The sequence below is a fragment of the Lissotriton helveticus genome, chromosome 6, assembly GCF_964261635.1.
Source record: "Lissotriton helveticus chromosome 6, aLisHel1.1, whole genome shotgun sequence".
NCBI lineage: Eukaryota > Metazoa > Chordata > Amphibia > Caudata > Salamandridae > Lissotriton > Lissotriton helveticus.
This window is the reverse complement of record NC_136067.1, coordinates 540,557,582-540,578,282: the sequence shown is the minus strand read 5'-3', so window position 1 is coordinate 540,578,282 and position 20,701 is coordinate 540,557,582.

The window sequence follows — 20,701 nt, the reverse complement described above, 5'->3', positions numbered from 1 at the left end:
GGTCCCAGCCTGCAGCAGGTGGCGCCAGAATCCCGCGCGACCCCGGGGAGCGTTGTTGCGGCCCACACGGGAGCAGAGGTACAGGCCCTGCACTGCTTTCAGGGCTGTTTTCCCAGCTGCCAAGTTGAGCAGGAGCACAGAGATGGCTCCGGACTGTGCCTCCTGCCGCGGGGATGCAGGATACGGCAGCAAAGTGCAGGTAAGGTGCGATTTCCTGCAGGATTGTGGCGGATTTTAAAGCTTGGCCAGCAGAGCCCATTTAGAGTGCGGCCATCTTGCAGCCGGCCAAGCCACGCCCCCCCTAATTTGGTGTTTACTTGAGTTTCACCCTGACAAGAGTTGTGGTTGCTACTTGAGTAGTGTTTCAACACCCTCAACCAGTAACCCAGTTTAGTACAGCATCTAAAATAGATGGGATGATGCATTTTGCACTAAGAAATAGCAGTAGAATGCAAACAGTGAGCCCGAGAGGGCACTCATGCTCACTAAATGTGTTTTCACGGTAGGATTATTTCCTCAAATTACTCATAATTACGGGAGCAGGAGTAAACGTAATTATTAGTGATTCCCTGTCAAAGAGTAATAGGGAATTACCAAAATTACTACATTACTACGGCATAATTGAAATTCTGCCTGGCCTTGTCAAAGAGCAGAGAAGTTCTGAGTAAGATTGGGGATTTTTTTTTTGGTCTACTGTAAGTGAGGTCAACCTACTAAAGTATATAAAAAGCGTTGGATGGAATGTTTGAATAAATCCCAGCCACTAGCAGTTTCCCAGTCCTCATCCCAATCCATTGTGATTTTGCACTCCAGCCATTTCAGATGGACGCAGCTATGTGCAAATCACTCTTGACCGTGCTCTGGGCCTGGGTTGCTTGTGTTCTGGTTCAAGTAGGACATGGCCTGGCAGTTTGGCTTTGACTGTTCCCACTACAGTAGGTTCAAGGCTGATTTGCATATTGCTTGGTCACTTTGTTTTTTGATGCCGTAAGAGATGGCAAATCACAATATGGAGCCCAATTGTTTAAAGATTTGCACATGCCTAAAATGGGTAAAATTAAGAAGTTGAACTGCAGTAAATTCATAGCGATCCAGAAACTGCTGTGACATTACTGGTTTGCAACAATTCAATTTGGGCTTATTGGGCAATTATGGAAGTCTGTGCTAAAAATCTGCCATTTTCACTAGTTGCCTGTGAATCGTATTTAACAAATTCCAGATGGGTGATGCAAAATTCGGAGAAAATCAAAAGATCTCACCACTTGGGACTTAAGCAAGTTTTAGTTCTTACGAAAGGCCACTCGGTGTGTGCACATGGTCAGGTTGAAGCTGGAGCTTGAGCTAGTCAAAAATGACACATCCAGTTGAAGACCATGCTCTGCAGAAAAAAAGTGTGTATATGGGTTGATCCAGAAGGATACTGGACTAAGCAGGAGGCTTCTGCGAGGACTCCAACTAATAATTATTTTTAAGGGCCTACATTCCTTTCCCCGGGTTTTTGCTCCTTCATTGGGTTTCATGTTCATTGGACGATGCAGATCTCAGGTATCAGTCATGAATGCAACTGCCTTAGTCTGCAGGTATTGATGTGCATGCTAAAAACTTTTTGCAGTGATAGGTTTCGGAACAGTGTGAAATGCCCAAAACCAGCAAAGTGGTGTCTTTTTTGGATGGGTACTGCAGGGGACTCTTGCCGCTACTGTGTATATCTGCGAAAGGTAGAATTTTCACACAAGCAATATAATTAGTTACCCGGCATATAGATGTTATAGTAAGCTAATCAACTAACTGGTTTCTGCTAGCTCCCGAGGACTGATTCTAACAAACACATTCCATGTGCAATGGAGTCCACAGAAACTGCTCAATTGGTCCCTAATGTCTTCCTATCGCCCTGCAGGGCAGCCAAGTGGGATCGTCTCAAGATGCCTAAACCCTCTTCTGTGTTCAAGTAATTTCATCTTTCAGTCACTAATATAAATAGAAGGCAATGACAGACGTCTAAGTGGCAGTGGCGACCGGTAGGGAACGGGGGTTGGGGGCGGGGGAATATAGAATGAAAATACACTTACCTTATCGGACGGCCACGTCTCTCCTATGCTTCTCTGCTCCGGAAGAAGCTGCAGGAAGCACCCGGCACTCAGGCTCCCCTGAGCAAATCACAACGCTGCAATGCAGCCTTGTGAATCGGCGCTCAGATCGCAACAGGGAGCCTGTGCATATTCCCCACCAGAGGGGAATATGCAAAGTACGCATGACTGCTTTCCGTACGAAAATGGCCTCCTCCCACCTTGAGCCTCTAGCCCTGCCCCGCCCTAATCCAGCCGCAGCAGCCAAAACTAAAACGATAATAACTTTGTTATTATTGTTTTATTTTTTCCATTCTATGAGCAGTGGGAGATGCTCTTTCTTGTTCAAAATAATTTTATTGAATTTTTCAAAAAGTGACACAGATAGACAAACTGAAAAATATACGATATATCAGTAAATTACAATTAAGTGAATAAGAAAAATTACAAATAGCAATCATAAATGAATGAAATACAATAAGGAATAGTCTATCATAGGAAAAACTAAAATCAAGGAAAGAAGGAAGGAGGGAAATGGAGGAAGGGGCGGGTATATAATGTATCATAGTACAATAGACCTGAAAAATAGAGTTACCATTAATTTAACAAAGTTGAAGATAACAATTAATGAATAAAACAATTAACAATGAATAACATGAATCACAGCTTTAAATATGAATCAATAGGAGACCAAAATGATTGATAAAAGAGTGAATTATGATGAACACCTTCTACAGACAATTGAGCACCTCTTCTTGTAAAGATAATCCAAGACCACCAAGCATGAACTGAAAGAGAAGTAGCGTCTTTCCAACAAAAATTGATTGATTTTAACGCAGCTGAGACCAAGAAATTAAATAACTTTACCTCAGCATCATCAAGAGAGTACGTTAAAACAACTGATTTGCAAATTAACAATTTTTAGGCAAAATTTTCAATATAATATCCCAAACTTCGGTACAAGAATTTCCGAATAACAGGACATTCAAATAACATGTGACGCAATGACCCAAGAGTTGCTTTACAGTGCCAACAGACATCTGATGGAAGTAATTTAGCACGGAACAATCGTAATGGGGTCCATAAGGAATTGATCAAAATGTATGCATTCATTTGATAGAGTGATACTGGTAACCATCCACAAATACTATTGGTCCAAATTAATGACCAAGAGTCAACAGATAGAGAAATGGAAAGTTCAGTATTCCAGAAGGTTGAAATTGCATCAATGTTGGTGCCCATTGAAGTGGCGAGTTTTTTTATAAAAGACAGAAACTGCTTTAGAAGACGCAGAAACAGCAGTGAGGCAAATCATAAAATCATTTGTTATCATAGATGGAATGCCATTCGGAAAGAAATCCAAAATTGAGTTACACAGAAATTGGTATTTCAGCAAATCGAACTCAGGTAGGTTGAAGTGCAATTGAAACTGAGCAAAGGAAATAAAGGCACCATCAGAAAATACATCTTTAAGATATAAAATGCCTTTCGTAATCCAGGAGGACCAGAAAGTGATATTTCTTTTCAATTTCATTAGAGCACTGTGCCATAGGGATAAATGTACTGTAGAAAGTAAAGGAGAGGCACAATTAGAATCTAAATCATTAAATATTAATCTGGATGATTTGATTATGGCCGAGTAATGTAAAACCTTAGAGGTATGAGACATTGTTAACAAGGAGGGCAATGGGAAAGGATCTGCAAGTGATTTTTTGATATGTAACCAAATAGGAGGCTTAACAACAGGAGAGGCAATAAACCATAATGAACTCTGTTTTAATATGAAAGCCTTATGGTACAGATAAAAGTCAGGGAGGGCAAATCCTGCATGGCATTTAGGGATCTTCAATTTTTTGTAAGCAATACGAGGAGGCTTGTTATTCCAAAGAAATTGGGACAATAATTTATCAATATCTTTATAAAATTTTAGCGGAAATTGAGTGGGGATCATAGCAAGGGAGTAAAAGATTTTCGGGGCAAGATTAATTTTTATAGATTCCATTCTTCCCCACCAGGTGAGATGAAGGGAAGACCATTTAGAAGTTTTCTGTTTGACATACTCAGATATAAAATTACAATTTAATTTTAACGTTGCAGGTAATGATGATGAAAATAAAAGGCCAAGGTACTTCAACTTGACGTTTTGCCAAATAATATCAGGTGAGGGTAACATATCAGAGGTACAAAGCACATTTAAAAGGAAAAACTTCAGTTTTACTAACATTTAATTTATACTCTGAGACGACAGAATATTTAGCAATAATGTCTAATAAGGACGGAACAGAAGAAATTGGGTTACTAATAAACAATAAAACATCATCCACAAAAGCTAAAGTTTTAACAGTGACATCTTTAATTGTGATACCCTGGATGTCCTCACAACGACGTATGTAATTAAGAAAAGGCTCTATTCCTAATAGGAATAAGGGAGGGGAAAGGGGACAGCCCTGTCGTGTACCTCTAAAAAGGGAAAATTGAGTAGAAATGTGGCCATTAATAAACAATCGGGCAGTGGGAGCATAATATAAGGCAGAAACAATACGAATAAAAGAGGGACCAAAATTGAATAACAATAAAGTTTTAAATAAAAACTGCCAATGAATTTTATCAAAGGCTTTTTCTGCATCTAAAGCCATGACACCTGCAGGGACAAGAAGGGTAGGGCTCTGTTCAATAACATGTAATAGTGTTCTAGTGTTGTTAGCAGAGTATCTATTTTTCATAAAACCAGATTGATCTGGGTGAATACTAGAATGAAGGACAGGAGCTAATCTAGAGGCAAGGATTTTGGCATAAAGTTTACAATCTTGCTTTATTAGGGATATGGGATGGTAATTAGAGACAAGGGTAGGATCTTTATCAGGCTTGGGGAGCACAATAATTAAAGCTTCTGAAAAAGAGCCTGAAATGGTTCCTGAGGAACCAAAATGTGAAAAAAGTTGAAATAAATAAGGTAAAAGATGAGGTTGGAATTCTTTATAGAATTCAGCAGGGATGCCATCAGGACCTGGAGATTTATTCTTTGGGAGTGATTTGATGGCATTCAGGATCTCATCATTAGTAATTGGCAAATCTAATCCAAGTCTATCTGAGGGAGAAATGTGGGGTAAATCACAAGTGTTTAAAAAAGTATCAAGTAAGGAATCATCACAAAGATCTGGCTTGTTATATAAGTTGGAATAAAAATGTAAAAATTCTTGGACAATATCATTATGGGAGAATGCAATCTTACCTTGAGGGCCATGAATGGAAGTTATTTGCCTTTTATCCCTTTTAATGCGCAAGTAGTTTGCAAGGAGTTTCCCAGACCTATTGGAGTTGAAGCGAAATCTAGCGTTGGATTTAGAGAGTTGAACCCCAGCCCTAGTACTAAGGATAGCATTAAATACATATCTAAGTTTTTGTAGTTTAAGTTTGTATTGAGGATCACTGGAAGTAATAAATAATTGCTCAAATTTAGCTATTTGTTTCTCTAGGAGTTTAATATTAGAGTAGAATTGTTTGTTCTCATGAGCCATAATAGAAGTTGTGGTGCCTCTAATGTAAGCTTTAAACGCGTCCCATCTATTGATTATAGATGTAGAATTTTCAGGATTAAACAAAAAGTAATCTTGGATAGCTTGTAATAATTTAGGTTTATGAGTGTTGTTGAGGATAATGCCAGTATTCATACGCCATCTAGTTTGTTTAGTGAAAGTGGATGAAACATTCAAAACAAAAGATATTAAGGCATGGTCTGATATATCAATGGTACCAATGACAGGATTAGTTGCAAATTGAATAAGAGATGGAGAAAGCAAAAAATAATCAATCCTGGAATAGGAATTATGAGGGTTGGAGAAAAAAGAAAAACATTTGTCAGTGGGAAAGTGTAGCCTCCAAATGTCAGCCAAATTGGTGGTATGAGTAAAAGCTTTAAAAGCATGAAAAACCTTGGGAGGCCGGAATCTGGTAGCAGATAACCTATCTAACAATGGGTCAGCAATAACATTAAAATCCCCCCAACGATTAATGGAACTTTACCCAACTTTAAAACTTCAGTAGTAATAGTAGACTAAAATACGGGATCATCTGCCGTAGGGCCATAAATATTAAATAAAAAGAAAGTAGAATCATGAAGTTTGATTTTGACTATAATATATCTACCTTCAGAATCTGAAATCTTACTGAGAATTTGACAATGTAATCTTTTCGCAAAGAAAATAGTGACCCCATTTTTCTTACCTTTAGCAGGTGAGGAAACAATAGTATCAACCCATTTTTTATTCAGATACTGTAGGATCTTATCTTCAACATGTGTTTCTTGAACAAAACAAATATCGGCTTTGCAACTACCCAGGTAATCCAAATTTTTTGTGCGTTTAATTGGATGTCTCAAACCTTTCACGTTAAGAGAAACAATTTTAATATTATGAATATTAGCCATTAGAAATTAGAAGGAAGGAGAAAAAGGAATCAGAACAAGAAGAAGGAAGAAACAGCCAAGTTAAAATAGCAACTCTATATATGAGGTATGAATAGGAAGAACCAGAAAGAAAGAAGAAGGAACAAACAAGAAACATAAATAAAGACAAGGAAACGCACACCCGTTCCACAAGCATGGCCAGAAACCGTTGAAGCCCGTGAATATAAGAATATGCAGATATGTGTCAAGTGAAGTCAAGCTAGAAGAACTCAAGTGTTAGGATCATGAGTGTCCATTGATGGCGACGCTTGTTGATCAAGAAATAGCCTTAGATCTTCAGGTCGTTGAAAAGATTTGGAAACATTGTCTTTCCATACTCGCATCGTAGAAGGATCAAAAAGTCCATATTTACATCCAAGGCTTCTCAGCTGCGGGCGATAGGTAGAGAACTCTTTACGAATAGCAACTGTTTCTTTAGCAAAGTCCTCATGAATAAAGATTTTGGTACCATTCACTAATAAAGATGGAATTTCTCTTGCAGCTTTCCTGATGAGAACCAGATGATGATGACGCAGGACCTTGAATATCTTTTGCCTGGGTTTAGTATGTCGAGGATTCCGGTGTGAGGGGACTCTATGGGCTTTATCCACCTCAAATTTTTCTGGAAATTTAATGTTCAGAAGACCAGGAAGTAGAGATTCCACATATAAACGACAGTTTGATCCCTCAACGTCTTCAGGCAGATTAAAAATACGAAGGTTGTATTGCCTATTACGATTTTCCAAGTCCAACAGCTGAGCATGCATTGGAACTATTTTAGCCATTAAAGGCGTGAAAGCGTCAATTTTGTTTTTATTATCCTGAATTTTGATAGAATTATCAGAGACCTTCATTGATATAGAGGCCATATCTTTACGGACGTTTTTAACTTCTGAGGCAATAGTATCAGTATTGAGACGCAATGATTTAATTTCCTCCAAAATTAATGCAAGGGAAGGTTCTGAGGATTCCACCACTTTAGATTTGGTTGGAGGAGGAGAAACTTGCTGCTTCCTTTTATTAGTAACTGAATTCTTTGAATCCATTTTGAGGTGAAAAAATTCACAATTATGCGTGAATAATCAGCAAATGCGAAAAACAGCCTCAAAATGTGAGAGAAATTAGGTAATTATTGAAAAAACCACGAAAAATCTCTTCAAAACTAATGGTGCAGCAGCTAAATTGGACTGTAGGCGTGGCTAGGCCCAAGCCAGGCACTGTCTTGAATATTACTCCGCCCCCTAAGCACTCAAAGCTGGTAGTACCTGTAGGAGAGGCTGGGAGCAGGAACCATGGAGCCAGAAAGAACACTTCTGCCTTACAAAATCGTCCAATATTCACCATACAGGTAAGAGATGGCAAAAACAAGCAGGCGCCGCTATTTTCGCCGACTTTTTGACTGGAAATTCGTCGTTAATTGAAAAATCGGGCCGTTGTAATCACGGAGCTCCGGAGGCGGTGGCCATCTTGGTTGACCCGCTCGCGCGTCTCCTCTGGGCGATGCTCTTCCACCTTAGCAGAGGAGCCGCCACTGCTAAGTGGCCTATCACTAATATAATTCCTGGTGTTAGAATTCTGTAGACGGCTGAAAGGTTGGCTCGTACCAAGCAAAACCAATCTGCAAATAGTAAATCACAGTTCTGGTGTATTTTAGAATACAAATAAAGCTATAAATGTATAGACCTTTTCTTCTCATAACTTTCCCTCTAAATTTGTTTATCCAACTCTTTTTCTGATATTGTTGTTTTTGGCCACAATTTATGTGGCTGGAATAACTTCTACAGCCCAGCTTCAAACTCTATCAAAAATACAAACTCATCTCTAAAAAAAACACACATCCGTTGATTGTACCTTGCTTCTGCAAATTCGGTGTTAGTTTTCTGTCCTGTCATTCTATGGGTGTCTGCCATTGATGGAGCTATTGTTTCAATGTTCCATTATATCTTTCAAAATATGTAAAAGAGATTTTGAGGTAGTCGAGCAGTACACAACAGCGTTACAGCCAAATAAGAAAAAAGAGCTAACTGAGAGAATTTACAAACTTTAAAAAATGTATCACATCACATGAGCTAAAGGTCTGGACAATGCCACAACGTAAAAATGATCTCTCAGCGTGGGAAAATAAACATACACACTGGAATCAACACTAGAGCTAAAGGAATGAGAACCACATAGGGTAGACAATACGAAAGACCACTCCTTTCATCCAGCACTGAGACTGGCCAATATTTTTCAGTTAATTACCTGTTCTCTGTGCATCCGGGTATGACTCATTAATGTTGAAGCCTATGTAGAGAAAGACGTATCATCTGGTGGTCCTGTGCCAAATTACAAGTATTTTGAGAGGTTGTCGTGTGTGCAATCAAGGAAGATTTATCACTGGGCTGTCCATTTTGACAGATTGAAGTACATCTTGTTGGAGCAGTAAGGCCTGCTACTAATAAATGTTTCTCGACAGGTTAGAACAACTAAGAATGACCTGATGCTGGCAGCCTCATTAAAAGCAATTAGTGATTGGATACGTTTCAACAGCCCCAGCTACACGTAAAGGAGGACATTGTAGCAATTAAAACTTTCACATACTGTATGATGCCTTTAAAATATTTCCCAGGACATTTCCACCAGTAATTACTCTAGTCTTTAGACCCAATCAATAATCAGTTCTGTGACTATTGAGAGGGAGAAGAATTAAACAATAAAGGAGGTGTTTCAGGGCAAATAAATTGATATTATGTATAAAACCATGTATAATTGAAGAGGAAAGTACCTTGCAGCACACCATTAGAGCAAACACTAAACCTTCTAATTGATCTTAGTTGGGCAGGCAATAAAAACTGAATTGCAAAAATAGAGTACATTTTAATAAAGAAAATGACACCACAATGGCAAATACCCAATAGGGAAGGGCAGAAATAGGAGTTTTCAAAATCTTAATTAAAAATAGCACTAAAAAGTAGGATGCAGCAATGATCGTTTATGGTCGCATTTGACCAGAATCTAGGCACACTTTGAGACCGACCTTGATGGATCCTAAGGTCAGATACAACAAGGATTTTACCTTCAGATTTCATCTCAAAATAGAAGACATAATCTCTCAGGGGGCAAGGCAGCATGATGCATCTGGGAAGGTCTTATTTAAGTCAGATAGATGGTGAGGGTGGTTTTGCTGAAGCCATTGATTGTGACGAGAAAAGTAACATTTAGCACACACTGCCATCGTCCCTTCACTTGGATACTTTTGGTACCTTCGTCCGCTCAAAATTTCCCTACCTTTGGATATAGTCTCTGAAATGGAGCTCAGATTTCTCCAGGCGACAGGTTATAATCAGAGAGAGCTTCAAAAGGGTGGAATATCTTCTTGACAGGGTCACGCTCGAATGGATTTGCTGCTGCAGAGAAAACCCAAGCTGGATTAACCTGTTTCTTCAGCCGAGCGAAGTTGCACCTTTGGTGGATCAGCTCTGATAGTTGGTTGTGACCATCAGGCAGCTGGAGTCCTAAAATGTAGCAGTGGTAAGCTCATTTTTCCTCAATTCATTGCCTAAGCCTTGATTCAACTATGGCCTTGTGCAGCAACGTGTGCAGGTCCAGTTGTAAATGGGCAGCTGGTAATCCAGGAAAAAGTAGTTCTTCAGTTTGTTGTGTCCCTGAAGCCACCCAGGGGGTCACGCTATTGACCTTGAGATTTTACTTTTTTGTCCTGTGTACAGGATGGAGCAGTTCCAGTCCTTTAGAACTCCTCTCAGGTTACAGCAAGCAGGTTTCAGTCCCCTTCTGCAGAGCTAGAAATTGGTCTGAAAAGGGTTCCTTTGGACACTACAATTATGGTTGACATTAGCAAGTAGGTGAGAGTGAGTCCACTCCGTAGAGTGTGACCTATGCCTGTGACATGCTCGTGCTGTGCTGGTTAGTGAGACTAGCCCTGTGTACACGGCTAGGCCAACACAAGGCAGTGGTGGCTGATGCAGCAGGCTGGTGTCCCAGAGGAGCAATCAGGTTCCCTTAGCGACTGAGCGGGGTGCCGCCAGTGCAGTGCATGGCCCTGCTCTAGCAATCCTAGCACAGGCAGAGAGCACTGAGGGAGATCCAAAAGGGCTCCGGTGGTAGGTGGGGCCCTATTGCCACAGCGTTAGTGCACAACTGCACTGGAGGTGCTCTGTCCCACACTGGATGTACTTCACTTGCTGCTTCTATAGATTGGAAGGGCATCAATGTTAGGAGGTCAAGGTGGACTTACCTGGTTAATTGCAATTGGGATGCACAACTCACACACTGGGCCTCACCCTGCGATCACTGTATGAAGTGGGGTACCTCATTGAATAGCCTGACTGCGTGACTCTCCATCATGGAAAAAACAGACAAATCACTGCCCAAGTTACAGCTTGATATACAGAAAACACCCAAAAGTCATAACAACAGCGCAGTGATGGCAGAGAGTGGGCAGGACATGGCCATGCGGTATATGGCCAAAAACTTGCAACAAATCCTGAACGACATGTACCATAGCCTCACAAAAATATTCGAGAAAATCGATGCCCTGTCATTCCAGATGGATAGGATGTAGAAGCACCTGGGCAAGTACACTGGAGATGCGGGTTTCAGAGGCCGGAGATGAACAGGTCACTGCCTCAAAAAAGGTGCTCACCACTTTGCAGGCCAAGGCGGATATTGAAGTTAGGTCAAGCTGCAATAGCCTTAGGATTGTAGGCCTCGCTGAATCCACCAACACTGGTGACATGGAGAAGAATATTGAACAACTCTTAATAGACTTCCTGGGGCATGAGACTTTCTCAGAAATCTTCATGGTGTAACACACTCACAGGTCCCTGGCACCTCAATTGGTGCCTGGGGCGCGGCTGCACCTCATAATAGTGAGGTTACTAATTTACAGGGACCAGGATGCAACACTCCGCAAGGTGCGTGAACTGAAAGTGCTTCCGCATGAGGGCGCAGAGTTGTTGCTTTTTCCGGCTATCACTCATCAGGTCCAGTAGGCATGAAGACAATTCAACCAAGTCAAGCCCAAACTCCAGGACCTCCACTTGAAATACAGCATGTTATAGCCTGCTTGCATACGGATGATGGTGGACAGAAATCCAACATTTTTGGGGACCCTAAACAACTACAGCACTTTCTAAAACAACTTGCAGCCGCGGGGGCTTGATGATGTTCGCATTGATCGGAAGAGGGGGAATCCATCGGTGACATTGGAGGACCTGAATGGACAGGAATAGTGCCCAATGGAACAAATTGACTATCTCTCAGTAAGTGTACTGTGATTTAGAGAACCTCTGCCAGGATGTTTTTGTTTACCATACTGAGGATTGGTTGGGGTGCTTGACTAATGAAAATCCTCATGTACGGCGATTGATGTGTCCGGGGCGATGGCCCCTTGGCCTGGCTGCGGAAAGCCTGCTTGAGATGAACACTACTTCACTTTACCATGGGGTGCGCACTGCCTGGGAAGTGCGCTATTGTGCTCTAGCGGATATTTGTTAGGCCATGGCATCCAGTTTGCTGATTGCAGAGGAACGTGGGGCAATGGTTGTGGCACCTCCTATTTGTCTATTCGATTTTGACTGTTTAAGGACACTTTATGCATGTTAGTGGCCCCCTGTGGCTTAGTGCAGCGGGGGGATCAGCAGGGCAACATATGTCCCCATGTGTGCTCCACAGTGGTTTGTTCGTGTTTTGTTGCTTGAGCAAGGGGTGTGTGGGGGGATTTATTCACTGGGTATGTTGCTGAGGATCACAGTGTTGATGTATCTAGTTTAAAACAACCACTATATGCATGTTGGAACGAGACAGGTCCTTGGTATGTACTGCAATGTACCTGGCCTTGGCGTGTGGAGTTGTGTGATGCCTGATGATGGCATGCGAGGTGACGTGACAAACGCTATGGGTCCTCCATCATTGAAGTTACTTACCTGGAATGTCAGGAGGTTGAATGATTGCAGGAAGGTGCCCAAAGTAGTGACGTATTTGCAGCAGCATTGCATAGATGTAGCTATACTAAAGGAAATGCATCTTGCGCCTGAGAGCGGACTGCTTGCGCAGCATCATCTCAGGGGCTACTGCTATGCAGCAGGCTTTATTAAACAGGGGCGGGGTGTTGCTGATCTGGATGCAGAAGGGTTCTGGTATTAAACTGCGAGAAGTATGTGCGGACCCTGGCGACAGGAATTGGTGGTGCGGTGCTTTGAGGTTGATTTGGGGCTCTGCTGGTTGGGGTGTACAGCCCTAACTATGACAATACGCGATTTTATCATAATCTACATGCCCTTCTTGCAAGGTATAGGGATGTTCCACAAATATGTGGTGGAGATTTTAATTGTGTTTTGTGCATGGTCTGGGACTGGTCCAGGGTCCCGCAGAGATGACCCTTAGCCTCAGCTCACAACCTTAATGTAATTGTTGAGCAGTACGGGTGGTTAGATGTTTGACATCACAGATTCACAACAGCAGCTGGATACATGTATTATTCCATGGTGCATGATATTCACACATGCATAGATTATTGGCTTAGATCCCGAAGTTTGGTGCAGCGCGTCCGGAGGTGCAAGCATTTACCACACACGTATTTGGACCACTCGCCCGTGTTATTATAGCTTACATTGGACAGCCGTAGGGGCCCTGCATTTGCATGCCGATTTCCACCTTTCTCTTTCCTGGATGCAGTGTTCCGGGTGGAGCTTGTGTAGGTGATCAATGATTTTTTTAATAATAACATTGGCTCATGGAGAAACTCCCATCTGTCTTGGAGGCTTTCAAAGTTTATTTCCGGGGGGGTGGGGTCATGATTTCTAAATATATTGGTATGCTTAGATCGCTACAGGGCGAGTTGACTAGGTTGAAGCCCAATATTGCTGGCCTAGTGCGTGTGAGATGGCTGAGTAGAGGAGCTGGGTGACATAAAGGTCAAGTTGGAGGATTACCATCAAAAACAAAGGTTGCCCCCTACCAGAGATATGTTCCAATCAGTGCCACATCCTGACAGTATTGGTCAGGCAAAAATCCTTAACATTTAGTATAATTTTATTTGGGGATCAGAACCAGCAGCACTTGTGAGGCACACCAAAAGAAATACAGGTCAAGTGGAAATTTGTTCTGTTATAATTGCAAGTTGGAGGAGTTTCACGAGTTGGCACATGGCGAGACCACTCACCTAGGTAAATATGCAGCTGCAAGGGTTTATTGCAAGGGCAAACATCCTAGTGCAATGTTGGCAACGCTCTTGAGACCTCGGCAGAAGGACAAAACACTTTTAGTGGTCAATGATGAGATGGGGTGCCCTTACACATGTCGGAGCAGGTATTGGACCAATTCTGTCATTACTATGTGGATTTATACGTGTCACGTCTCCCTCACAACGAACAAGCCCACATTGCAATGAAGTGGCTGATGGTGGAACATAGAGAGCAACTTATGACCCCACTTCGCCCCAATGAGATTACAGCAGCACTTAAAGATATGCTTAGTGGGAAAGCGACGGGTACTGACGGGCTAATGGTGGCTTTTTATGGCGCCTACCAAGTGAAACTGGCCCTGAATCTGATCACCCTCTATGAAGAAATGGTCAAGGAGGGCTGCATGCCACCCCACGATGTGTGAGGCTCTTTTGGTGATTCTGCTGAAGCCATGAAAACCAGCCAAATGTTGCTCCTTCGACAGACCTTTCTCACTGTTAAATACAGATACAAACATTTTTGCTAACATTTTTGCTAACCGATTGGCGCCTTTGCACCTGGGTACTGTCAGGTCCGAGTAGGCCAGGTTCAAACTGGATTGGTCGCTAATTTACAATCTCAGAACCCTTTTTGGCATGATTTCTCATATCGACCTGGAAGTGTGTGCTACTGCTGTGTTTTTGGACGCTGAAAAATCCTTTCATTCAGTGGATTGAGGGTTCATGCTGGCAGTAGTATGGTGAATCAGGGTGGAAGATGTACTCTTACAACTCATTAAAGTATTGTATACACAGCCAATGGCTGTATCCATGTTGACGGCATAGTCACCGATGCTATTGATATCAAAGGGGCATCGGGCACGCCGGCTCCTTTACCACTGATTTTATATGCCCTGGTGGCTGAACCACTGGCCTGCACACTGCGTGAGTACCACGCGCACCAGGGGATTAATTTTCTGCGTTACAATCTGATCATCTCTGCCTGTGCGGGTGATACACTTCTTTATGTGTGGAATCCTGAGCATAATTTATTGCCAGTTCTCCAAGAGGGCATCGTACTGTTTGGTAGGCATACCTGCTTGCGTATTAGTTGTGTTGAATCCTTGATAGTCCCGCTCACTACAGGCACAATGCCAGTGCAGCGTGAATATCCATTGCAGTAGACGACGGTCTCGGTGAAATACTTGGGTATACAGGTCCACACAAACCCGGGCCATTCAGTGGCTTACAGTGACTGCTGAACTATGGATCATACTTCCTCTGTCGCACAGCAGGCACATTGCTATAATGATGAGGGTGGGGTTGCCTGATTTCTTGTTCCTCTTTGCGAACATCCCGAATCTTCTCCCTTGTGCTGTATTCCTCAACTTATGGATGCTGTTGGTGCACTTGGCTTGATCTGGGAAGCAGCCGCATATGAGTTGGGAAATTTTAACTCTCCCCTATGGTATGGGCAAACTGAATGCCCCAGATTTGGAGGCTTATTGCAGAGCTGCGCAGTGAATGTTTGCCCATTACTGGTTGCATGGCCTGGGTGATCTATCTCATGTGTGCCTTGAAAGAGATGCCACCTTCCAGCTTTCACTTCCTAAAAAGCTGTTTGATAAGCCAATATGACATGCCAATACTTTTTACTTGTTAAATGGAACCGGTTACTGGTGGATGAGGCTTGCTGAGGTACAGACTTCGGCCTCTCCTTTATTTGCCACTGTTGCCAATATAGTGGTGCATGTGGTTTCCGTTTGGGCAGGAGAGAGGAGCGGTGGGATTACTACAGGATTTGCATCTGTGGCACGTGGGCGACTTCTTTCAGGGTGAAGTATTGAGCAGCTGGGAGCAGGTGTGCGAACAGGAGGACAATCAAACCTTGATAGCCATGTTTCAGTACTGTAGGGCGCAACATACAATGTGGGAGCTACTGGGGGGTGTATTGCAGGAACCTCTAGAATTACTAACCCTAACATACTTACTGCAGATGGCGACTACCCAGCGCATTATTGCGAAACTGTACGCTTGCTCCCATGACGCGTGGTGGCCAGGAGTTACGAAAGCTATACTGGAGTGGCATGAGGAGTTAGAAATAATTCTCAATGATAAACAGTGGAGTTATTGCAATTCTGTTGTCAAAATGATATCCCTGAATAGCCCACAAGAGCTAATGTATTTTCAACATCTTTACAGAGTGTATTACACTCTGACCCACCTGTTCCGTTATGGGTAGAGGGACAGTTTGAGCTGCTCAGATGTAGATAAGAAGAGGCAGGCTTTGCTCATGTAGCATGGTTCTGCCCAGGGGTATACAACACTATTGGGATGCAATACTGGTAGAGTTGCGGAAGATAGCGGATGAGCACATTGAACCATCTCCATTGTTGGCGCTGCTGGGCTATGACAGGGACATCCTGCAGTCCATACAATGGTTAGTGGCATTGGAATTATTGCTTGTGAAGCATAGAGTAACAATGCAGTGGCCAGATGGGCCGCTCCCAGTATTGCAGGAGTGGCATGTGGACATGGCCTATTGCAACACCCAGTCCGCTGCCTATCATGACCTGATGCTGGGCCGAAGCCATCGAAGGACATCTGGGGACCCGATCAGTTTTAGCTGGCTTGGATAGGGAACACAGACAGTGATGGTACTGGGGAGGGCAATGCAGCAATGAGTGCAGCGACCTCGAAGCGAGTGGCATAGCCCCTGAAATACTCATGGTATGTGTCGGTTTTGTGAAGTGGGCAGGTGCTGGGGGTTGTTGTGTGATGTTGGCCTTACCCACACCCCACAGTGGTTCTAGTGGGAAAGTGTTTCCAGTATCCTCCACTTGGCAAGATGAACTGTGGATGAGTTGAGCCAGGTAGTAAGTGTGACATCGCTGCAGTGGCCCAGCATATATTATGCTGCAACCCTGAATGTGTAGTCTGTAATCATGTAACTTGTGCTGCCATGAAATGTTCTGTACATGCAACATTTGTGGCTCATACGTCAGTGTAATTTGAATGGTTGTCAAAACTGAAAACAGAGTTACGAAAAAAAAGTAAATAGCCATTGTGTGTGTGTCACTGGCGGAACATGCCAATATAAATTTTGCACATGTTCCACTTTTTTTTTTAATATCAGGTTTCCTATCTTGTAGAAGGTGTACTTGGGGTGATAAGCAAGGGTTCGCAACTGTCTTACAGTTACTTAAGAAAGGACATGTGCTTTACAAGTAATTATGTTCCTGGGTCCACCCTAATTGGTCATCCTGAAAGTGGAAGAAAAACACCTCCCCACACACAGGCTGTTATCTATACTATGGGAACTGTTTTTCCACCACATTAAGGTCAAGGACTTGCACACCAGCTGTCGGTAGGCTCATGCCAATTAGCCTACTGTTGGTTCAGGCAGGTGAAATGTATCATTCTAAAATTTCATTTTCTAGAAAATGTACTAAAATCCCAACTTTACCATTACATTGGATTGTTAATAAATATTAAAAATAGTATTTGAATGAAGTTTGCAGCAAATTCCTGACAAAAGTTAAAGATGAAAGTTTACACTCTGTACTTTGATGTTTTCTTGGATTCAGCTACAGTGAAAATAGCTTTTGTGGACAAGCCGCTGCAGGAACCTACCCATTTTAATTTTACACGTGTTAAACTTTTAAATATCAGGCACCCTATCTTACAGGTATAAGGTGCACTTAAGGTGAGTAATTATTATTTAAATGCAGGGTTGCTCACCTGCCAAAAAGATTATTTTTAGAGGTTTTACAGCAAGTATTTAGGCTGCTGCAGACAGGTTTCACATGGTACACCTGTTTTACAGTCCCAGCTCTGTGAATGGCACAATAGGTGCTGCAGTCCACATTTGCCATATAATATCAGGGCACTGGGTGCATTTTCAACAACACACACTAGGTACCTGTAGACAAGTGAAATAAGTCAATTAGAGATAAGTCAATTTAACCATATTTAAATGATGAACACGGGCACTTACTCCTGTTTAGCAGGAATAAAAGTGCACAGAGATTTAAGTCCAGCAAAAATTATGTCCAGAAAAATGTGAAGGATGTGGGGTGACCATGTAGAAAAGGTGGATTTGCTACAGCCGCCCACCTTCTCCAGTCTGACCAGATCATCCAGGCTGCCATGCTGTTGTAAAAGACTCTCATGTAACAACAGTGGTAAGTCATTCAACCACACTTTTATTCAATTGATGCCTTTCCCGTTACACGATCTCTTATAATGTGTACAACATGTTCACTGCTGAATCTCAAACATCATAGGTTTCTTCTACATTTTTTCAAGGTCTTGGACAACGGAGGCCATAGAGTTGCTTTAGCTTAGCCTTCTACTAGTACTATTCATGTGTTTATATATATCAATCATGATGCTTACACTACTGATGTATGCATTAAGATATCCCTACTTGCTAATATCCACTTTGGGCAATTATTTGGCTTTCACATTACATATCTAGATATAACTCGTTTATTTTGTGCACATACAGTAGTACCCTCTTTTATCCATTTTTGCATGCCTGTAGCCAATAGGGTATTTCTACTATACCATAGATTATCCATCCTGGTTCTCATTCATATATGAGCAACACTTTCAGTTTGCACTTTAAGCAAGCTATGATTTGGCTATATCACACTACCTTACCTTATCTAGCATATTAAGTAGGCACTCCTTTATGTGTTTATATCTTTGCATCCGTGCACAGTAACAGGACTCTTGCCAACAATCCTTGGATTTTCATTCATCCACCTTTAGAACCTTAACATTGTTTCTGATTATTTAGTGATCTACGCTGATTATGACATTGTATGGTTTGTATCTGATGGCAAGTACTTAGTGCACTATAATTACATCACAACACAGTCTATAACTGAATATAGCGCTAGGCAGCACATCATGCGCAAGCACAAGGAGAGGTCAGGGATGTGCCATATTTTTAGATATGGTGCATTGCTGCCCTCACCCTGTCACGCATCAGAGCAAGGTGTGTGCTGCGCTGAGAACTATGACATTTTGATAAATCTGCCCCGAGCTTTTTACATATCATCTGGGTAGGCCCTTTTAGGAAATATTAGCCCTCATAATGGAAGCTTAAAATAACAATTCATAATTTGCAAGGAATAATGACTTGCAAAAAACGAATCATTAATGTAGATGAATAAACGTACCATGCACTCCAATGCGGAATCATTATGACCCACAATCGCAAAATATAGAATTGTAATTACAGAATCGGTAAAAGTTTCAATCTGCAAACATCACACTGGCATACGCAGATAACACCATCGAACTAGAAAACGAGTCAGGTACATTATTAGAGAAAAGAGGAGGGGTGGATATGACCTGAGCGGTAGTGTAGCTTGGATGCTATAGGTCTTGGTACAAGCATTGAAAATGACCTCTTTGACTGCTGTTCGGGTAGTAAAATATCAACACTGTCAGGGTTCAATGGGCCCCGCAGGGCTCTGGGCCCCGGTGTACTGCGCTTGGTGCACCAAGGGTAGCTGCGCCCCTTGCCCTGCGTTTCACACTGTGCCAGAATTAAACGTAAGAATGGCAGGTCATGAATCATCTGAGGTTTTGTGACAGAAAAAGTGAAAGTTCAGTAGTGATGAATTGGAAAGCCTACCACCAGAGTGCGTTGCTTAGAGTGACAAAATCTTTGCCAATTCATCTTTTAATGTGCTACAAACACAAAAAAGTTGACATGAACATACGTTAGAGATCACATGAACGTTGTGTGGTCAACAAACAGAACTGAAGACATCAGAAAGTGGTGGTACCTTTAAATGTCATAAAAAGGAAAGATTGGCAGCAAGAAGAGCAGAGGCTACTGGCTCAGGAGGTCTTGCTCAGCCACATTCTCATAGGATTTTCCCGACTCACTTTTCTGACTGGAAAAATCAGGACACGTTCTTTTACGCTTGGTAATTCCAGGCGTGGTAAAACCTAACCACTACTACTGTGGCAGAGAGAAATGAATACACACAAACATGTTATTTTCAATTCACCTGACTTATAATCAGGCTCAAAGTTTCACTGATCACACACCTGAGGAGAGGTCAATGATACCGTACATTCCACAAACCACACATGTGGAGCAAATACATCAGACACGGGAAGCCATACATGTATTGCAATGTAGGAATAGGCATCTGAGAGAATAGCAAAAGCACCAACTACTGTTTTTATTTTCTCAACAACCACAACTTGTTAGTGTCACTCGAGGACCTTCAACGCGTTGGACGTTAGCAGCCAGAGCAAGCAAAAGGGTCGGAGCAGCAGCCTTGGCACAACATTGTCAAAACTAGAAAAAGTTATGCTTGCAGTTCAAATAACTGCATAAAGCTATATTGTGAACAAGCCCATAGAGTGGCTTATGTACAAAAAACTGTTCATAATGTCTTTTAATCCAAGATACCAGTATGATAGACATATCTGATGCAGTGGAACCACTACATCAAGGAATAGCACAAAAAAGGAGAGCACAGAAGCGATGACAGCACCACTCTGACACTCCGCTTCAGGCATTCGGCCACTCTGTGGAGCGTTTAGCTGCAAGTACCCCTATCATGTGCAGACACGTTTCAATCTACAGAGAGTTAACTCGTCAAAATGGGGATATAAACAGGTGCGTGCTAGCTACATATCTTATCACATTAGTAAACATTTAATTTAGTAAATATTCACTTCTGTTGTCTGCAAATCATCTCCGTTATTTGAAAAATTGATATGTATATCGATACTGGTCAGCATTCTATTAGGACATTTCTTAAAACCTACAAAAGTGTACTCTTATGTACATCTCCTGCTACTGAATTGAGTGTCTTGATAACTCCCTGACGCTAGGAGATGTAGGGAACACAAAGTCTGAACAGGGGAGGAAAGATTTGACTGCATGAAGTCTGCCTTATTAGCATAGGCTCCAGCTCATTAATTAATTAAAATATGACTGCCTTGCTCTGCCTGTACCTAGCATAAACATCCTCGTCTGTCTAATCAAAT